The sequence below is a fragment of the Macrotis lagotis genome, chromosome 4, assembly GCF_037893015.1.
Source record: "Macrotis lagotis isolate mMagLag1 chromosome 4, bilby.v1.9.chrom.fasta, whole genome shotgun sequence".
Lineage (NCBI taxonomy): Eukaryota > Metazoa > Chordata > Mammalia > Peramelemorphia > Peramelidae > Macrotis > Macrotis lagotis.
Genome location: NC_133661.1, coordinates 159187879 through 159210371, shown reverse-complemented (window position 1 = coordinate 159210371; position 22493 = coordinate 159187879).

Below are 22493 nucleotides of genomic sequence, written 5' to 3'. Positions count from 1 at the left end.
ACTAACACTAATGTTAGGGAGATATGGGCAGTGGGTCCATGTAGATGGAAACCTGGCAGTAATCCAAGAACAGAATTTAGTCAAGCTTGAACCCCCAGAGTCACCTGGAGAACCTGAACAAGAATCAGGATGAGAAGAGCTTAGATTAGGCAAAGAATGGTCAGTGGACTGAGATAACTGATCTAATTTTCAGTTATATTTTTCATATTGGTAAATGGTATCTTTTCTCATAATTAATCATCACTTGCCAGATTCAATATGCCTTAAATCTAGGACAGGGAAAGGAAGTGAATGTACAAAAAGAAAAGCTTCCTAATGCAGCTGTTCTTAACTGTTTTTGCGTCATGTGCCCCTTCAATAATCTGGTGGAACCTATGGTCCTTTGCTCAGAATAATGTTTGTAAATTCATGAAATGAAATTGTCTTTTTCCCTTTTAAGTTCATGAAATAAAATTGTCTTTTTTTTGAGTCTCCATGACCCATATGAGTTTTGTGGGGATTTTTTTCTTCAAAAAACAATGGAATGATTTGTCATTTCCTCTTCCTGTTCATTTGATGGAGACAAATGGGGTCAAGTGACTTGCCCAAGGTCAGATAGCTATTAAGTGTCTGAGACCAGAGTGGAACTCAGAATCTTCCAGACTCCAAGCACATCACTCTATCCACTGAGTCACCTAATTGCCTTACAAAAAAGCAATTATATTGAAACATGATGATCAAAAACAATTTTTTTCCACCAAACTCACAGACCCTGGGTTAAGAACCCTTTCCTAGAGACTGCCACAGTCTGTGCATACAGAGGGGAAAAAGGGAAAGACTCTGGTGGGACTTTAAGCTCCCAGAATTAACCTGTTTCATAGAATTTAAGATGGCTGCAAATTGATCCCCAAGGAAAATCAAAAGATTATCCAAGACCATGGGAGTTATGGATTGGGAGTATCCTGAACAAGCTCACTCACACCTTGCCATGTTCTTAAGTGCCAAATCACAGTTTCCTCCAGGTTCAAAATCCAATACTCAAAGGAGCAGCTTTTATTGGGCAGCTGAGTGGCACCATCAATAGAAGGGAGAACCTGGAATCAGGAAGACACTTCCTAAATTCACATCCAGCCTTAGACACAAACTAGCTGTGTGAACTTGGGCAAGTCACTTAATCCCTTCTACCTCAATTGCTTCATCTGTCAAATGAGCTGGAAAGGGAAATGACAAACCATTCTGGTACCTTTGGCAAAAAAAAAAAAACAAACAAACAAAAAAAGGGGGGTCATGAATAGTTGAGAACAACTGAAAATATGACTCAACAAGAATAAAAAAACATTTTTAAGGTATGTAATATTTCCCATTGTGCTAGGCAGTGGGAATACACATATATTATCTTTGCAGGGATTACAATAGTTGATAAACAGTTGAAAGCGTGAATGGACACGAGTAAACCCTTTGAAGAACTTGGGCAGAGGAAAAGAGAGAAGTGGGAGACCAGTAGAAGCAAATTATCTCAATTTAAAATTGTTGTTGAGGGCTGCACCTGCTTCCTGATCTCTTATACTGAATTACAATGTTCATCAATATCCCAAAACACTCATTTGGTCAAGGTCCCTAGAGCACACATATATATTTCCTAAAATGTCCCTTCTCCAGTTGTCCAAGCTATGTTATGATCCTCATGAAGGGGAAAATAAACTATTCAGAAAATAGGGACAAAAAATCATTTATTCATCAGTTGGCTTAGCTAGAAAGTAGTGACAGTTTTTCCTTTAAGGAGCTGTCAAATAGTGGGAGTTTCAGTAATACAGGTTTTTCCCAACTCACAAACATCCAACTAATCAATCCATCATCATCCATTTATGAAGAATTTACTATGTTCCAGGCAAGTATTAATACTTCATATTTAAAAAAAAAGTAAAAATAATCCCTGTCCTCCAGAAGCTTGCAATCTAATGAAGGGTATGAAAGATATGAACATTTATGAATACATAATACCTACATATAACCTATGTAGATACAAGGTAAGTGTAGAGGGGAAGGCATTCTATAGCTGTTAGGGGTGCAGATGGGAGGGTCAAGAATTTCCACAAATGATCAGATTTGAGTTGAGTCTTGAAGGAAGCTGAGAAATTTTAGAGGCAGAGCGGAGAAGAGAGAATAAATACTCCAGGCATGGGAGATAGCTAGCCAGTCAGTGCAAAGACATGAAGACAGGAGTTGGAGCTATGGATAGCTAATGGGTCTATATATGGCTAAATCCTAGAATTCAAGGAAGGGAATATTACATAAAGTCACTGGCAAGGTAGGAAAAAATCGGTGAAGTTTAAATGTCAAACAGAAAGGTTCATGTTGATCATAGAGATAATAGGAAGCTAACTAGTAGTCTTTACTACATCAGGAAATGACACAGTCAGACCTGCAATTTGGGAAAATCACTTTGGTGACTGGGGAGGATGAGTTGGAAAGAAGAGATATGTAAGGCAAAAAGATCAGTTGATTGCCTTAGTCCAGGTGAAAAATGATGATGGGCTAAACTAGAGTGGTGAGAGTAGAGAGAAGGCACTGTATATGAAAGATATTGTGGAGAAAGAAATGACAAAGTTTGTAAACCAATTGGCAGCATGGAATGGGTGAGAATAAGGAGTGGAGAATGACATCAAGGTCATGAATCTTAACGGAAAGAATGATAATGTCCTGGACAGTAATAGGAAATTTTGGAAGAGGGTTAAGTTTTGGGGAAAAGATAATGTTTTGGGCAGTCAGGTGGCAAAGTGAATAGAGCACCAGCCCTGGAGTCAGGAGAGCCTGAGCTCAAATCCAGCCTCAGACACTTAATAATTACCTAGCTGTGAAGCTTGGGCAAGTCACTTAACCTCAATGCCTTGCGACAAACAAAAAAAAAAAAAAAAAAAAAAAAGGAAAGATAATATTTTGTTTTGGAACTATTGGGTTTGAGATACCTATGGAGCTCTGAAAAGTCCTTTAGGTGGTTGTTATGATCTGGAGCTCAGGAAAGAGACTAGGGATAAATGGAAAGAGAGAGAGAGAGAGAGAGAGAGAGAGAGAGAGAGAGAGAGAGAGAGAGAGAGAGAGAGAGAGAGAGAGAATAGATGAACAGATATGGGAATATTCTTCTTACAGGTTCACCTAGAAGAAGTCCCAGGGTATATCAATCATTAGTGAGCATAACAAAGATGAAGATTCAGCCAAGGAAATTAAGGAGGAACACTCATACAGGAAGAAAGAAACAGAAAGAGAACAGTATCAGAAAAACCTAAAGAGGAGAAAGCTTTCAAGAAGAGAAGATGGTCAACTTGTGAATGCTTCATAGAAAACTGAGAAAAGATTTTTAAATTTGACAATTACTACATCACGGTAACTTTGAAGAGAGAAATTTCAGTTAAATGTTGAGGTCAGTCTGTCAAATGGTGACATTTTCTAGTGTGGGGTGGAGAAAGAAGTTGGGATACAGTTTGGAACTTAAAATGTACCAAAAATAAATAAATTTATTTAATTTTTTAAAAATTAAGTCAAAAATAAAAATGAAGACAATTTAGTAGAGAATGAAAGGAGAGGGAATGGAAACAACCCTAGTAGACAACTTGTTCAAGGAGTTTTACATAGAAGACAATAAAACCAATACTTTGGGGGAAATATGTTATTTAGCTACATTGTAGGTTAAGCCAGATTTTGCGGGCTAGCCTGGGGAAAAAACTATTATTATATCTTTCTAGAAGAATGTGCTGCAAATGTAATCTAGAAATATGAACATCTGTTCTAAAGAAATAACTTACTATTGAAATGTTCAAGTCCACCATAGTTGATAATCCCCCTATGTTGTTGTTAGTGAATATAATGTTAACAACAACATTGGGTGATGACCAATTATGATGGACTTGCATGTTTCAGTAACAATAGTTCTAAAAAACTTGTGATCGAAAATACCATCCAAATCCAGAAAAGGAACTATGGAATTTAAATGTAGACCAGAGCTTATTATCTTTGATTTTTAAAAGTTGTCTTATGTACTATGTCTTTTTTTCTTTCTAAGGCTTTTTTTAATTACAACATGATTAATATGGACCTATGTTTAGCATGATTATACATGTATAGCTTATATTAGATTGTTTTCTGTCAGGGGAAAGGGAAGGGAGGGAGGGAGACAAATGTAAAACTCAAAACCTTGCCAAAAACCAAAAAAAATGATTGTGGAAAACAACCATTGTAGGTATTTAGGAAAATAAAATATTTATTTAAAAAAATGACTTATTAGATCAATGAATTGGTCATGCAATTAAAAATGCTAGAAAAAGAACAAAATAAAATTTCCCAATTAAATACCAAATTAGGAATTCTGAAAAATCAAAGGAGAAATTAATAAAATTGAAAGTAAGAAAACCATTGATCTAATAATAAAACTAAGAGTTAGTTTTATGAAAAAAACAATAAAAAGTTAAACAGTTAATCTGATTTTAAAAAAGAAAGAACACCAAATTATCAGCATCAAAAAATGAAAAGGGTAAACTCATTACCAATGAGGGGGGAATCAAAGTGATAATTTGGAGCTATTTTGTCTAACTGTATGCCGATAAATTTGACAATCTAAGTGAAAGGGATAAATATTTACAAAAATACTGCTCAGAATAACAGAAGAAGAAATAAAATACTTGAATAACCCCACTTCAGAAAAAAAGATATTGAAGAAACCATCAATAAACTCCCTAAGAAAAAAATCTCCAGGACTAAATGGATTTGCATGTGAAATGTACCAAGCATTTGAGGAACAATTAATTCCATTTCTGTAGAAACTTTTTTAAAATAGAAGGAGTTCTGCCAAATTCCTTTTATGACACCAATATGTTGCTGATACCTAAACCAGGAAGAGCCAAAACAAAGAAAATTATAGACCAATCACCCTACTGAACATTGATACAAAAATCTTTAATAAAATTTTAGCAAAGAGATTACAAGTTATTACTAGGATAATACACCATGATAAGGTAGGATTTATGCCAAGTAGGCAGGGATGAATCAATATTAAGCAATCAATGAAATTGACCATATCAATAACTAAGCTAACAGAAATCATATGATAATCTTGACAGATGCTGAAAAAGTTTTTGACAAATACAACATCCATTCCTATTAAAAACACTAGAGAGTATAGGGAATAAATGGAATTTTCCTTAAAAATAAGAAGTATCATCTATCTAAAACCATCAAAAGAATTATATGAAATGGGGATAATCTAGGAGCATTTCATTTTTTTGCCTTTATATTTTTGGAATATAAAGTAGAAAGTAGGGAAGAGAATAAAAGAACATATTATGTGCCATGACTCACTATACTAGTGATTTTTTACAAATATTATCTCATTTTATCCTCACATCACCCCTTGCTATTATCTCCATTTTACAGTTAAGAAAACTGAGGCAAGTAGAGGTTAAGTTACTTGCCCAGGATATACAACAAATATGTGCCTGGGTCTGAATTTGAACTCAGGTCTTCCTGACTACAGTCCCAGGGCTCTACCTATCTATCCACTTCACCACCAACTGTCTCTAGAACCCTTTATAAATAATTATTGCCTGATGGATTGATTAGAAATGGAAAGCTTGATCTGGTACAACCTCCCTCATTTTACCGAAGAAGAAACTAATGCCCAAATAAATGAAGTGATTCACCTAAGGTCACACAGATAACAGAAATTATGCTTTCTGACTGCAAACCCTGTGTATTTTCCACTACATTAAAACTGCCTCAGCAACAAGCCTTATTACTTTTCAGGATCCTGCCCTTCTTCCAACTATCAAAGCTAAAAGCAGGAGAAGGAGATAAAAATGAAATTGAAGGCACACACTCAAAAATTCATTTAATAGAAATTTATTGAGCACTCACCATACAACTTGGCTCAGGGCTAAGAGAAGAGGAGAAAAAAGCAGGTTTGGTCTGATGGTACAAAAAAAGCCTGGCAAGGTCAGTTGGAGCCCAATTGTGAAAAGTCTTAAACATTCTTTAAGAATGTGAAATATATTGACTTTTATGGCATTTTGTTGCATGTATCTGAACAAGAATTAAATATGATCACAGTTTTAGAAAGATGAATCAAATATATATGCAGATATGATAAACCCCTTGCTAGTTTGTAAAAAAAGAAAGGGGAAAAAAAACAACAAAATTGCTTTGTATTAAAGAGGAAAAGAAACAACCCCCCCTTAACAACTTTGTTATTTCCCTACCCTTAAAAGGACAGTAGAGACCTGAAGTTTCCTAAAAATGCAAAGAAAAAATGGATTTCTGGAAAATATCTAAACATAAAACACCTAACCACTGCCCCCTGGGAAAAAGGTGTGAACAATCTGCTTCTTCTAGAACTCAATTCAAGATGGGTGACTCCTGGAATAATTTAGCCAACTTCCCTTTCTTAGGGGAAAAAGTACTAGAGTTTTTGTACAGAAAAGCAACTCCGCCTGGAGATTCTCTATCAAAGTTTTATATGTAGATTAAGTTACCTGCATAAGGGTAGAGGGGTGGCATAATGGATAGAGTGCAGGGAGTGGATGTCTCCTCTTCCTGAGTTCAAATTTCATCTCAGACACTTACTAGCTGTGTGATCCTGGGCAAGTCACTTAACCCTGCTTGCCTCAGTTTCCTCATCTGTAGAAGAAAATGGCAAATCACCCAGTATCTTTGCCAACAAAAAGTTGGACACAACTGAAAAACACCTGAATAACAAAAAAACTAACTATAGTGTTGTTGTGGAGAAGCCAAGAAAAGTTGCCCCCTACATAAGGCAAAGTATGAAAACTCAATGGGCTATGAATACTACATTGGATCCTATTTTGAAAGTAAGGATTTTATAAAATGGAAAGGGAACAAGACAAAAGAAAAAGAAAGGGGGAAGGGGAAAAAGGTAAAAGAGAAAAGGCATAAAAAGGTCAAGACAATGATCGCTTGTGAAACACCCACTATTTGCCAGACTTGTTCTAGATGATGAGGATTCAAAAATACAAAGGATAATGCCTGTTCTCAAAGAGAATCTAATGGGAGTGACAATATGCAAATAGCTATGGGTATGCCAGATATATAGGTGGGAGTGATCTCAAGGGAAGGCTCTAGTGATTAGCGGTATGAAGAAAACCTTTCTGTATAAATAATATTATAGTCAAGAATAGGAAGTCAAGAGAGAGCTGAGGAGGAAGAGAATTCCAGGCAAAGGAATCAGCCAATAATGGACTGAAATCTAGAGACTGAGACTCTAGTTTGAGGAACAGCAAGATCAGTATTGTGGGTTGACCAAGTATGGAAAAAGGGATAAGATGTATGAGAGACCAGGTTGTGAAGTTAGTCATTGGAGTTTATTGAGAAATGGAATAACAAGCTCAGACATGTGCTTGAGGAAGATCAATTTGACAACAGATCAAGGGATGGACTAGAGTGGAGATGGACTTGAGGTAGGGACACCAACCAGAAGGCTATTGTAACAATCCATTGGTGAAGTGATGAGGGTCTGTAGCAAAGTGGTGGCTGTGTCAGAAGAAAGAAGGCAAAATGTTTACAATAAGGAAATGAGTATGATGGTAGAGGTGGTGGGAGAGGAAGTGATCAAGGTGATTAAGAAAAGGATACAGTCCCAAGGATAAAATCTATCCTAATTTCCAGGACCAGAAAGGAAAAAGAATAGTGGGGTGAACACTGGCTTCCTCCCCACAAAATTAAACCTGAACTTGGTCTGAATGTACCTATCTCCTGGAACTGGAAGGTTATCCATGGACATAAACTTCATTCACTCATCCTTATATTCCCTTGGACAAGTTTAAGTTTCAGAGAATCTAAAAGCCCACCAACTTTTTGCAGTGACTCATCATCTCTTTTTTCAGTGATGGCAGATCTGTCAATAATGGTGGTGGGGTAGGACAGTGGTTGAGAATCAGAAAAACCAAAGAAATAGATGGAAGGCATAATTTTCCAAGGAGTTGTTATAGAAACTTTTCCCTTGGAAATCTTTCTCCCATGAAGGAAGAATGGGTGTGTAATATTGGATATATTGTCAAACATGGTTGACAGGCTGGTTTTGCTGAACTGTTTTTTCCTTTGTGAAATCTTTTTTATAAGGTAAGGTTCCCTGGGGATAGGTCAGGGTTCATATGAATATAGTGTATATAAATATATCATTCAAGAATTAATATGGTTTTAAAAATAAAAGACATCTACACAAAAAAAAAGAGGAAATAAAAATAACAAATAAAAAGGCATCTTTTTCTCCTTCCTCAGTCAGCATCTGTTATTGGAAATATGAGAAGGGAGCTGATGAAGCAAGCCCAGAGCCCTCAGGAATGTCAGTTTGGAGATTATGCTTGTCTAAGAATGACGGTGTGAAAAACTCATAAGAATAGTTTGAGGGTGAGGGGCATCAGGGAGGGGAGGAGCACAACAGGATCTCTCCCTCCCCTGAATGAATGTGGTTTCCCATACCTGCCTCGTCAAACTTTCCCATTCTCCTATGTAGTTTAGTTATCCATGGTCATGACCTGTCTCCCATGTGAGGAATCCCAGGTGGGAAACAGCTTGGGCTTGTTGCCAGTTTTTTTTTTCCTTCCTATTCTTCTGCATCACCCCCATCCCAAAGGAAAAAGAGAAGCAGAAAGTATGCAACTGCAAGCCATTCCTGTGAATGAAGATAAAAAAGGTCATCTTATATTCTGCTATAGTGGGACCTTTAAAACAAAGGCAGTCAACTGTTTTGTAGGAAAACACTCCAGAAGAGGCCCAGAGGACAAATTAGGAAGTCACGCTTGAGATATAGCATAGGCAGTGAGATTACAGTAAAATACAATTGATTGAGAGATTCAGAATGGAGGGGGGGAGAGGTGGCACATAGCACAGGTAAAGTCACTCTCCAGTGATCAGTATTTGATGAAGAAGTGACAGCAAGGGGCAGCAAGGTAGTGCAGTGGATAAAGCACCAACCCTGGAGTCAGGAGTACCTGGGTTCAAGTCCGGCCTCAGACACTTAATAATTACCTAGCTGTGTGGCCTTGGGCAAGCCACTTAACCCCACTGCCTAGTAAAAACCTAAAAAAAAAAAAAAAAAAAAAAAAGGACAGCTACATGATATAGTCGATAGAACCCCTGGTCTAGAATTACGAAGACCTGAATTCAGATATGACTCAGGCATTTATTAGCTGCGAAACAATGAATAAGTTATTTCACCTTTGTCTGCCTCAGTTTCCTCATTTATACAGCAGGGATCAGAATAACACCCTACTTTCAGAGTTATTGTGAGGATTAAATGAGGTATTAAAGATAAATCTATTTGCTAACCTTGAAGTATCATCTAAATGTGGGCAATGCTATGTGAGGTGTCAAGTCATGGATTACCATCAAACTATATTCTCTTGATGCTCTTTGAGTGATATATTCATATACACACATAGGTATGTATAAGTATATATATATATATTCACACACATATATGTATAAAAACTGTATATGTGTATATACATATTATACATATTTCTTTTGCTGCTTTTTTATTTTGATTTTTAAAATGGGGGAAGGGGGCAAGGAATGCTTGCTAATCTAGCTCTGCCAATGTCCTCTGGGTCCAGTTATTCCCTTAACAAAGTGAAATAGAGAATTTAGGCTCAAAACAAGAGTGACTCCCATTCCTGATGATACTGGGAAATAGAGATTTCAGGCCTTTGCCAGAGGACCTATATGCAGTCACCCAAGGGTTTTAACATTTTCACTTTTACTTTCTATCCTATCCTGTAAATGTAATCTAATCTATAGTTGGTGTTTGTCCTTCATTCTCAAAGAAGACCATGACATCAGGGAGGTGATGCCTTGACATGCACATGAGTTGGATTTGAGGGAGGGTGTGCTGTGCTATATCACCAGTCTCATTTTCTCCTCTGGAGCCATCTAAGTCCAGTGGCCAGATACAGATGTATGCTATGAAAGAAAGAGAAGAGGATAAGCAGCTATTAATTACCTACTATATCAGAGTACTGCTAAAGACTTTACAAATATTAACTCAGTTGTGCCTCACAAGAGTCTTGGGGAGTAGGTACTGTCATTTCCTCCACTTTACAATTGAGGAAACTGAGGTAGACAACAGTTAAATGACCTTCCCAGGGATGTATGTGCTGCTGGTAAGTGTCTGAGACCAGCTTTGAACTCAGTTCTGTTTTCTTGACTCCAGGACCAGCTCTCTATCCTCTAAATCACCAATTACCTGGAATCTGTCTCAATTTTATACCTAGTTGGCATGATTGTGAATATAACAAGGCAGGGGAAGCAAGATGGCACAGTGGATCAAGGACTGGGTTTGGAGTCAGGAAGACTCAACTTCTGACTTCAGACTTCCTAGTGTTTGACCTGGGCAAGTCACTTAACTGCTTCATTTTCCTCATCTATGAAATGAACTAGAGAAGGAAATGGAAAACCACTCCGGTTTTTTTGCCAAGACAACCCCAAATGGGGCCAAAAACAGTCAGACATGACTGAAACAACATAACAGACCAGCCAGATTATGACAAGAAGCTGCCTAAGTGAATATTATATATGCCATATATGTATATAGAAGTATATAAAGTATAATATAAATACATATATATGACTATATAGAGACATGAATTCTAGTGTCAGGCTCAAAATCTCCCCCCCCCCCACTACAACCCCTACCTTTGTACTTGTTTAGTCATGTCCAACTCTCCATGACCACATTTGAGGGTTTTCTTGGCAAAGATTCAGAAGTGATTTGACATTTCCTTCAACTCATTTTCAGATGAGGAAACTGAGGCAAATAGGATAGCGTGACTTACCCAGGGTCAAAGAGCAAGTAAGTGTCTGAGGCAGATTTGAACTCATGAAGATATTTTCTTGACTCTACTGCACCACCTAACTGTCCCATGACTTTGTATTGGATGACTTCAAACATATTGCTATTTCCTAAAATGGCTCAATTTTCTACTCTCATGACTCCATTCTTCCTACCTCACCTACATATGACTATGTAGAGGTCCAGAGTTTGATACTTTTGATCTTGTCATCATCCATAATTTTTCTATTTTCTGAATTCCAAAATTCTGTTATCTAATCATAATCTCTTCTTTCTCTTCCTATACTCTACTCCTCTTAAACCAATTCTTTGTTTTCACCATGACCTCTAATCTTTCTCCCTCTCAGTTTTTCCCAATATCTCAGGTCATCACCTCTACTCTTCCCCTTAGTGAACTTTTATTACTCCATATAATCCTGACTCTCCAATCCCTTGCTCATTTGTTTTTCATTGCTCACATCTTGCCAAACCCCAACCCTGGAAGACTTCTATTATCTCCCTACTCCAGTCTTTTTTGTGTACAATTGAATTGGGCTGGAGGAAATCAGACAACTCTACTGCCTGAGTCTACTCTAAATCTCCATTATCTAATTTCACCAGGACCTTCACTACAGCAAGGCATTTCTTTTAATTCTTCATTCTTAAAGTAGGATTCTCTTCTACTTTAGAATGGCCAAGATCATCTTGATTTTTTTTGTTCTGCCACTGGGCTATGACTCTAGAGAAAAAGGCAAGCTGATGACTTTGTCCAGTTCTGTCAGATTTAAATCCAATTCTTGCACAAGTCAGGAAAAATCATTGGTCCTCTTTGAAAACAAAAAATGAACAATAACACAAATAGCTGATTACCTATTCAACTCTCTAAACCATCTCTCCTTGAGCTTCCCCTTGCTCTCCTCCCCCTTGCCTTTTCATCTACCTCCCACCTTCCATCACCTCCCACTTCACCAAAAAAAAAAAAAAAACCCTTGGGCTATTCACTCAAAGCAGACTCACTCATCTGTCCTACTCATCTCAACACCTTTATCTAATCTCTTACTATCTCCCCCCTTCTTCTCTTCAGTCTCAGGGGAAGAGATAGCTCCTCTTTAACAAAGTCAATTCTACTACAAGCACATTTGTTTCCCTTCTTTTATTATTACATCCTTATTTTACAGAAACTGAGGCTGAGGAAAGTGAAATGATTTTAACTTTTCCTTCACCCAGGGTCACACAAGTGGAAAGTCATCTTTCCAACCTATGCCCTCAGACTCTAATTTCAACTAACTTTTCACTGTATTCCACTAATCTGTCAAAATGCAAATCTCCCATCCTCCCCCCCCCCCAGTCAAGGTAACCTATTAAGTCATAAAAAGTTTAATGTCACTCAATAAATCAGCAGATGTTTACTCAAGAGTCTTCTTGGGGCTCAGGGTTGAGGGGGTTGGCTATAAAGGGCTAAGAACAGTATCTTCAGGGGCCTACAATGTATTTGAATGAATTTATTAAATTCCTTTTTGGTGAGAGAGAATTATGTCAAAAAGGTGGAGAAAAACACTGAAGAAAAGGAAAACAGCATGGAAAGTTGTCTCATGAATTAAATTAAAGATTCTACCCTAGGGATGATATTTTTTAAAAAGCTGACATTTAAACAATGCTTTACATAGATTATCTCACCCAAACTTCCCAACAAACCTGTGAGGTAGGTACTACAAAGGCATTCTTATCTCCATTTGGTTTTCATTGCATTTTTCAAAGAAGTAGACCATGACCCAGAGTAGGAGCTAAAAAATGAACCTGAGGTTGGAAAAATCTGAATTTTACTCTTGTGACAGCCACAAATGTGAGACTGGGCAAATCACAAATTCAGACTAAGCTTTTTCATTTTTAAAATGGGATAGTACTTACCTCACAGGGTTTTTAAGGATCAAATAAGATAATGGATGTAAAGCAGGGGTTCTTAACCTGGGACCTGAGAATTTAGGTTTTAAAAGTATTTTGCTAATATGTTTTAGTATAATGGATTCCCTTTGTAATCCTATATGCTTTATGCAATTAAAAACATTCTTCTGAGAAAAGGGCTCACAGCTTCACCGGCTTAAAAACACTTGATGTAAAGTATTTCCAAATCTTGAAATACATACTAGTATGAGTTTCTATTAGTAAGTGCTTTATGCAGGTGGCACAGGTCTTCCTGTCATAGAAGGATCTGAACATAGGTTCCCCTGGTTTGGTCCATTAGACATGATGCAAGTGTTGTTATTTGCCTCCTGGTTCAGGCATTTCTCTTAATGGAAGAAATTAAATAGTTACATGAGCAGTAGATTAGACTAGCCACGGCTGCCAAGGCACAGGACCTTGGCTAATCCCCTCTTTGGTGTGAGTGATGCCCTTTCCATTTAAACACTGAAGTAAATTCAGGGTCAGTGGGGAGGAAGTCCAGGACCCAGGCAGATTGTTTATTCAAAGGGGTCCACCTACTGGGAAAATTTAGGTAAATCAAACAAGCCTGTTTATTCTTCTCCCATAGCAAACAAAAAACAGGCCTAATTTCCCTTCAAGGCCTCGGGCTGGGATTGGAGAGGAATGATTAAAGTAATGGGAAGACAAATATTTTCCCCGAGAAAATGATAAAATTTGAGGCAACAAAAGCAAATAGTAACTTCCAAAGGGCGTTGGTGCCTGGAGCTAGACTGTTGTCAGTGAGAACTTGACTCACGCTGGAAGAGGCTTTCTTGGGAGCCAGTTGGGGGGGGGGGGGGGGCGGTGGACCCGGAAAAGAGAAAAGAGTGAGAGAAGGAAGGAGAGAGGGAAGGAGGGAGGGTAAGAGGAAAAAAAAAAGGGGAAAGAGGGGAAGAAGGGGGGAGAGGAAGAGTAGAGAAAGAAGAAAGAAGAGAGAGAAGAGAAGAGAAGAGAAGAGAAGAGAAGAGAAGAGAAGAGAAGAGAAGAGAAGAGAAGAGAAGAGAAGAGAAGAGAAGAGAAGAGAAGAGAAGAGAAGAGAAGAGAAGAGAAGAGAGAATAGTGTGATGAATGAAGATTGAGGAGGAGCTTTGGTAGATGTATATGTAACCATGTTACATCTACCAAATGTTGGGGTGACAAATGTTGGGGTGACAAAAGGAAGACAGAAAAAAAGAGTTTGTTCATGGAGATAGCACCAGATATGTCTGAAGGGAGTGGTCTAACTCATTTTCTCAAGGCCATCATCTTTATTATTATGGTGAACAGAGGAGGTTGACACTTTCTGAGTCTGGTTACAAAATCCACAATTGACCCCTGCTATTAAGGAGAGATTTCATGGGGATCAGTTTCTTCATTGGGCAACTTACTGAATACTTCTTGACACTCTTCCTTCTATATTTTTCTTCTTTTTCCAACTATTATATTATAAACTACTTTGGGGTAGAAAATATTTCTTCTACTTCTTTGCATGTCTCTCCCACCAACATCCCTTCCCCAAGACCTGGAATGAGGCCTTCCCTCTATAATGATAGTGTACTGACCCTAGAGACAGAAAGATTTGGTTCTGAATTGCATCTTCATCACTTACCAGTCTGACAATAAACATATTACTTATAGTCCCTGAGCCTCACTTTCTTTATTTGTCATTTAAGAACAATATTACATTGAGTACTTACCTCCCTACAGGTAGATATAATTTCTCTCTTCCACAAATTTGTGATCTATAAAATAAGGTTAATAACATTCAACCCAAAGGATGATACTCTTATATTTTTTTTATCCATAAGTCTATTTACAGAAAGCTGCCTTCTGAGATGAGACACAAAAAAAATATAAAATCAAACCAAAATTCAGTGCCTGCAATTTGCAAGGCTATGTGATCTAGTAATATAGATTTCTAGAGATTCAGAATCAAATGAATATTATTTTTACTACCATGAAGGGCATGACAATATACTGTCCTTTGACTGCAGGGGTGATGAGTTGTAAGCTAGCTAGGCTACTTCCCTGTCACATTCCTGCCTTTCCCTTGCTGGGATTCCCACAGCCCTAATTTCCCTCTCCCCTTCCCTTCTGTTGTACCCTCTGGGACCTCTGATGTATTGTTAACAAACTACCTTTGATCTTATTTTTGATTTTTTAATTTAAAAAATTCTGATATTAACAAACAGGGCCTAAAATAAACACTTCTAAATAGACAGATCAGAAAAAAACCATAATTGTACACAAAATTCCAAAAATATCCTTTAAAAAACTTGATTTACTTTTTTTTAAATATAAGAAAATTCAAAATGCAACTGCTGACTTGCTTTTTGGTGATTCTTTCTGGTCAACCATATTTTCATTATTTGTACATTTGTTTTAGATGCCTCAGTAATCCTACTTCCTTTTTTAAGAGTGGGAGGTAGGTGACACAATCTTAGCCTTAGCCCTTCTTTCCCCACCACTGCTTTTTCCTTCAACCTGTGTCCTCCTGGAAATTATTCTTTATATACAGTACAGCTAGATCCCGATTAGCCCGAATAATGACTCCTGGGAAGTTGTCCCATTATTCTAATTCTCACTTCATATTTCCACTGGTCTGGAACTAATTACCATATTTTACATATAATTATACCGTGAATAGTGTGAATAGGAATCATGCAACTTCATTGTGGTATTCATTATTTGCACTAATTGGAATTTAGCTGTAATTTGGATAATTCACATATGTTATTTCCCCCAAAAAGAATGTAAACCATGTGAGGGCAAAGTTTTGATTCCACTTCTCTTTATATGCCCAACCTAGTTCAATAGTTACCCATAGTAGACCTTCATAAATGCTTGTTAAATTGAACTGAAAAAAAAAAATTAAAAATAAATAAATAAATTGAACTGAAATCAGCCCCTATCTCCAAGGAGTTTATATTCTATCTGAATCTATGCTTTCATGGGGAAGAGAGTCAGAAAGTGTCTCCTGGCTAATGGGATGTTGTTCAGGAAGTCCTTACTTCCTAAGTGAACCACCACAGTTTTTAGAGGTTGATTGTGTGATTGATGAAGTCAGTCTTGGAAAGGAGATTTTTGGTAATGAAGAGAAGGGCAACCAATCCTGAGACAGGGTCACCAAAGACTAACTCAGGCTGCGCCACCATTTATTTCCTTGAAGGCCACCTTGCCAGGGTGCCTTTTGCAATCAGAAAAAAACAAGGATCCATGAGACACAGCAGGATAGTAGGAAGAGTGTTAGATTGTCAGAGGATGTGGATTCAAATCCTCTCACTTTTATTGATCTCTGTGACCTCGGTAAATCATTTACCCTCTCTGGGACTCGATATCTTTACTATTTAATGTGGAGGTTATACTAGATCAGTTCTAAGGTACTTTACTACAACACTTTTATTGCCATGACCTTGACTTCATTCATCAGAGAGCAGAGTTCCCTTTGATAAATTAAAATTCAAACCAATATTAAATGCATACAGATGACAAGGGAATGCTTGGGAATCTATCTGATGATAGAGATTCCCAGAGATTTTGCACCAATACAATATAATACAATGCAATAAAGTGGAAATATGTCAATATCTCCCTTTCAAAGCACCCTAAGATCATAGACTGAAATCAGGAAAGGATCTTTTCTTTCTTTGAGTTCAATTCTCTTATTTTACAGAAAAGGAAATTGAGACAAAGCCAGGGAATCCCTAAGTGTTAGAGGGATGCAGAGAGTAAGAGTGACCTTTGTTGGAGTCACTGAGGAAGATATCTTAGAGCAGTGATTTGGGGACCTCAAGCTATGGATTTCCCTGAAGACTCTGAATAAGAACTCTACAATGAAAGCTCAAGTAATAATTTGGTAGAGCTGATGCTGACCTTCCCTGCATTGTTTCAAGGCAAGTTGAGAGCTCCTCATGAATAGAACACTCACCATTTTACAGCAAATCTTCCCCATTTCTTCCTACCCCCCTTCCATATGATGCCACTTCACAATCCAAAGTTGTTCCCCAGACATGCCCCATGGAGTCATGATCAATCTTAATAGTTATTATTGGCTACAATACCTCCCCTCATTCATGGTATGGCCTCATTAACTTTCTAGAGTGTTTGGGATATATGCTCCTACCCACTGCCCACCCAGAAAATGATGTGCCTGAATGCACTGAATTGAGTCCCTAGGCATCTCCCATTAAAGGAATATGGGCAAGTCACTTTTCCTTTGCATCTCAGTTTCCTCATTTGTAAAATGAAGGGATTGGAATAGATGCTCTGAAAGGTCCCTACCGAAGTCTTGGGGCTTCCAACAAATCAGCTATTCACTGGGCCTAAGAAGCAAAACAATTACTTTTTCCATTGCTAGTTCCTGTTAATCCACACAAGATAAATAAAACTAATGTGAGTCCATTTGTCATGTGGACTTAATTATTCCAAATTGCATTTGTCTTGGCTGAGAGTGCTAACGTGCTTCACAATATTTGTGATGTACCAAGAAGGATTTAGTACCAAATGCTTCTCAGATGAGAGAAAAAATAAAGAAAAGGAAAACATATCTTCCTTTGCAACTCACTGTTCTTCATCCCTCCCACCCCACCTCCTGGTCAACATGAACCATCAAGAACAAGAAGGAGCAAAAGCAGGGCCAGGGGGTGCCCCTGACAGGGCTCCTGCTGGGAATAGGAAGTTGCTTGTCAACAAAGCATTGCTGTTGCCCCCCCCACCCCCCAGCTAGAGCTAACCCCCTGCTTGCTCCAGAAAAAAAGATGATGTTCGTGGAAAATTGTGGCCAACAAGGACACAGCTTTCTGTTTAACTCCATTACTGGATAATAAACCTCAAGGCCCCATTCTGTTCAAAAAAGGTCTGGCCCCTGAACCGTAAAAACCACATGTGAGACCAAAGGGAAGAAAAAGAAGAGAAATCAGATAAAGATCTCTTTTTAAAAAATTAAACTAAAACTTTCCTTCTTTCCTCAATATTCTGTAGGATAGCTGCAAAACTGAAGTGTTCTTTTGTGTGGGGGGTGCTGTTTGGTTGGGAGGGTTCACTAGAAATTTCTCTTCTTTTCTATTCCAACTCCTTATTTTGATATCTGTAGATATTTCATTGGGAACCTAGACCTGAGGTTCTACTATCCCAGTGTTACTACCATTTATAGGGATAATAATATAAGGAGAACAATATGATTTTATTGTTACAGGGAACTCCTGAGAGAAGCCAGTCCCTCTAACTCAGGTTGACATCCTCCCTAAAACTTAAAATCTTAGAGAGTTATCTAGAACACAACTTCCTGACTTTAAAGCATGAAGTCATGTGACCCTTCTGTTGGAGAATAAAAGAATCACAGAATCTTATCAAAGAGACCTAGAAAGGCCTTATCCAACCTCCAGAATTGCAAAATTGCAAGATCCTTGAGGGCAGGGAATGTCTTTTACTTCTCTTTCGATCCTTAATGCTTACACAATGCTTCACCCACAGTAGACACTTTATGTTTAATGAATTATCTTTTTGTGACTTTTTTGTATCTTTAGGACTTAATATACAGTCAAACACATAGTAGACATTTAATAAATGCTTATTTACTGATCTCTCAACGAGAGTAGAAATTGTATTTATAGTGTCCTTTATAGAGATGACCAATGAGCAAACAGGCAAATTAGACAGACAGGGAAACACAGTTTGGGTCTAGGACTGATCTGCCAATCCCCTGAATATCCTAAAAACTTTATTTCTCTCCTCCTAGAAAAAAAGAAACAAGCTTGCATCAAATCATTTCATGAGTGTTTATTGGGAGCCAACTAGGTATAAGGTACTAAGCTAAGTATTATAGGAAATACAATGATGACCATATCATCCTCCAGTCTTCAAGGTCCTTGTACTTGAGGGGACGCAAGATCAGCCAGGAGCACAGGGGAAAGGCCCTTGGCAATATGAGGCCACTTGAAGAGTACGGGCAGTAAGAGCTCTATGATTTTGAGTAGACACAGATCACTAGGGACTGGGATACACTTGCAGCTTCAAGTAAAAATTGGGAACTTGAACTAGACTTGAACGATGAGAAGGATTTAAGTATCAGAAAAGAAAAGAAAAGGGAAAGGCATTTCAGACAGAGGCAACAACCTCAGCAAATGTTTCCAATGTACAGCTAGGATTAGGGCAGGGCCTATACCACTGGGAAACAGAAATCCATTTTCTATCCCAATCCATAGAATCTGTCAAGGAGCATTTGTTGATCACCTGCTCTGCCCCTAACATCTGAGAAGTGCTAGGATGCAAAGAAAAAAGGGAAAAAAGTCCATTTTTGAGTATTGAAATTTCCAGGAAGCTTTCTTAAATATGTGGTGAGTAGGTAGGTGATGCTACCTACCTTTCAATCTCTGAACCTAGGGACTGTCTGTGCCAAAGAACTTTAAGTCTAATGAAACTGAGAGCAAGACTAATGGACCTCAAAGAAACTCCCAAGCTCTCCCATACCTCTTTTTTGTTGTTGTTTTTGAGGTTTTTATGGGGAAAGAGTGCATGCCAGGAAACAGCATTTGCTAGATAAGATGCTTGTAAGTCCTAACCCCAGGCCACAGAGGGAGGCTTGAGGAAATGGGGAGTATGGGGGGTGGGGGGGTAAGGTAAAGTTTGTGGGTAGATATAGTCAGATGAAAAATCATGTGTTTTTTTTAACTTCCTTATTTCTTTATTTTTTTTTTTACCTTTCCAAGGTCTCCTGCCCATCAGTTTTCCTTCTTTCCCTTCATATCATTCTTCACACTATGGGTTCATGAGTCTCTCCTACCCCCTTCCCCCAGCTCCCACCATCTGGAGCAACCCCAGGGATGCTTAGGTCTCTAAGTCCCCATCTCATGGTAAATTGAGCCCTTCCTCCCTCTTCCCCCTGGCCCCATCAGTGATAAATGGAGCAGAGGCCTCAAGAGGCATACTTTCTCACTGGGTTTTACAAATCATTGATTTTAAAAATTAATAAACCAACTCAGCCAGGGAGCTTGAGGGAGCTGGTTCTATGTACGAGATTCCAAGTGTTATAAAGAGGCATAGGACTTTACTCTGTTCTATCTCTTTCTTGGGCATTCTTCCAGCCCCAGAAACCAGCAGGGGTGGTGGTGGTAGGGCTCAGGGGGGTCATGAAGTAGTCTGACCCACCTCTATAAAACATATTCTCCCTCCCTCTCCAGAGCAAGAACCAAAGCTGATACTTCAAATGTACTCTGAGGTTCTAAGGAAAAATTAAGCTCTCTGAGCCAATCCCTAGAGAATTCACCATGGCAGATCTTCCTCACCCACCTACCCACCCGCAGCCTCCCTTCTTGCCACTTCCCACACAGCCAGGCCTCGAGTTCATCCAGTATTCATTAAAGAACAGACTATCAAATCCTGTTCCCCGGACAGCAGGGAGGGGCCTGAGCCAGGGACAGATTGTTATAAATAGGCATGTCTGCCTGGGAGAAGGTCACAGGGACCAGTGAAAACTGCCAGAATTTTAACAAGAGAGAGTAAAATGCAAATTAACCGAGGGCCCCACACTGCACCCTTTCAAGGCGATGATGTTTGCTGCAAATGGGGTGGGGGTTGAAGGAAGAAGAGGAGGAGAAGAAAGGAAGAGAAGAAAAGGAGAGAAAGTTGGAGGAGGCAGAGGGGAGGGAAAGGGGGGAGATTAGAGGAAGGGAGAAAGGATGAGGGAGCAATGGGGTGGGTGGACAAAGAATAAGGTGAAAAGGATATGGAAGGGGAGGGAGACTAGGAGGATAAGGAGAAAGAAAAGGGGAAGGGAGGGAAAGTAGAGGACAAGAAAGGGAGATGAGGAGAAGGGCGGTGAGTAGACAAGAAAGTGAAGAGTGAAGGGGAAATGGAGGAGGAAGGAGACTGAGGAGGACAGAGAGAAAGAAAAAGGGAAGTGATGGAAGAGGAAGAGAAGGAGGGAAGTGGATGAGAAGAAAGGGGGAAGAAGAAAAAAGATGAGAAGAGGGCTGGGTGGACAAGGGAGAGGGTGAAGGGGATATGGAGAGGGAGGAAGACTAAAAGAACTAGAAGGAAGAAGAGAAGGTAATGGAGGAGGAAGAGGAGGAGGGCAGGTGGAGGACAAGAAACAGGGGAAAGGATGAAAGCGGGGGTGGGGGGCAGGCAAGGAAGAGGGTGTGAAGGCGAAGGGGGAACTAAGACAGGAAGAAAGAAGAAGAGAAGGAGGAGGGGGAGGGAAGGCAGATGAAAGAAAGGGAGAAGAGAAAGGATGAGCAGGGGTACATAGAGAAGAGGGTGAAGACAATAGGGAGGGTGAAGAAAACTAGGCAGAAGAAGGTGGATGAGAAGAGAAAGGATGAAGTGAAGTGGGGAAAGAAAAGGGGGAGACTAAGAAGAGTAAGGAAGACAGGGAAATTAAAGGGAAAGGGGGGAAGTGGGGGAGGAGGGGGGGGAGGAGGGAGGAGGGAGGTCAGTTGCCGAGCAGTCTATTCTAAAGAGAGGGAAAGAGAAGAGGGAGTGAGAAAAGATCAACCCCAGGGCCAGAAGTGCTCTCCTGAAGGAAAAGGCACTTTTACATGGTATTTATTTATTTTATAAAGTGGCCTGGCCCCCCTTGTCCTTGGGCACAGCGCAGATTCTCCTCCCCTGAAGGGGGGAAGGACCAGAGAAGAATGGGAAGGTCATTCTTGCCATCTTTCTCTCTGCCTAAGAAGGGAAAATCCAGAACAGGCCCAGCCTTGTTGCAAACCCAACCAACTTCCCACAAACTGCCCCTCCGCCTTCTTTTCCCCCTTCATTTCCAAGTGGCCTGTTGAAGCAGTCAGAGTACACAAATACTCATAGCTACGCAAATAGCAACTCTCTATTTGCTCTGTTTGCTCAGCCAATATTGACTTTCCAGCCTAACACTGCCGCTATTGAGCCGGGCTTATTCACAATAATGTTTGACGAGCGTTAGAACAGCGCCCGGTGATAACAGCCGGCAGAACAGGAAGGACCCCCGCCCCTCCCGGGCCGGCCCCCTCCTCCCGGCCTCCGTGGGACAGGGCCAGAATGACAGAAGGAACCGTGTGCTTATTTAGTCAAGTACGGGGAGGGCTCGGGCCAGGCGGCTCTCGGCTGTCCAAACAAGCCGGGGTTAGAGTGTTATTGTGTTCTCCGGCTAAGTCAACACTCCCGGGCAGCGGAGCAACCAAAAAAAAAAGCTACATGTAGGCTTTCAGGGGCGGCGCTAAGGAGGGAGCCAAGGCTGAGGCCAGAAGTTGTACCTGGGCGCCTTTACCCCCCCCCCCCCCCGCACAGAAGAGACCCCCCCTCCCAGCCCCCCGGCTCACGAGGACTCCCCAGACTCACCGGGAATCCAGCCCGGACAGGCGGGCGCGGCGAGCTCCTGGGTGCCAGGGGGGCTTGGCAAGGGCACCCAGGTAACACTCGTGCGCTGGGACAAGTCACTGCCCAGTCTCCTCTGCTGCGACACGAGGGCGGTGGGTCTAGAGGAAGCAGGGGTCCTTTCCAACTCTATGTCTGTCATCCCGGGCAAGGGCAAGGGCAAGGGCAAGGGACCGAACAGCGTGGTCTCCGGAAATGCCAAAGCCAGAAAAGGGAGCTAAGAGATGACTCCAGGTGGGAATAAGGTATGGGAGCAAATAAACTGGAGCTGGAATCTGAGGGCCCAGATTCGAACTTGCATTTGGTGTTGACTTGAGTTTGATAGACTGTGCTGCGTTTAGGGAAAGGCAAATTATTTCCTTTCTCTGAGACTCAGTTTCCTCATCTCTAA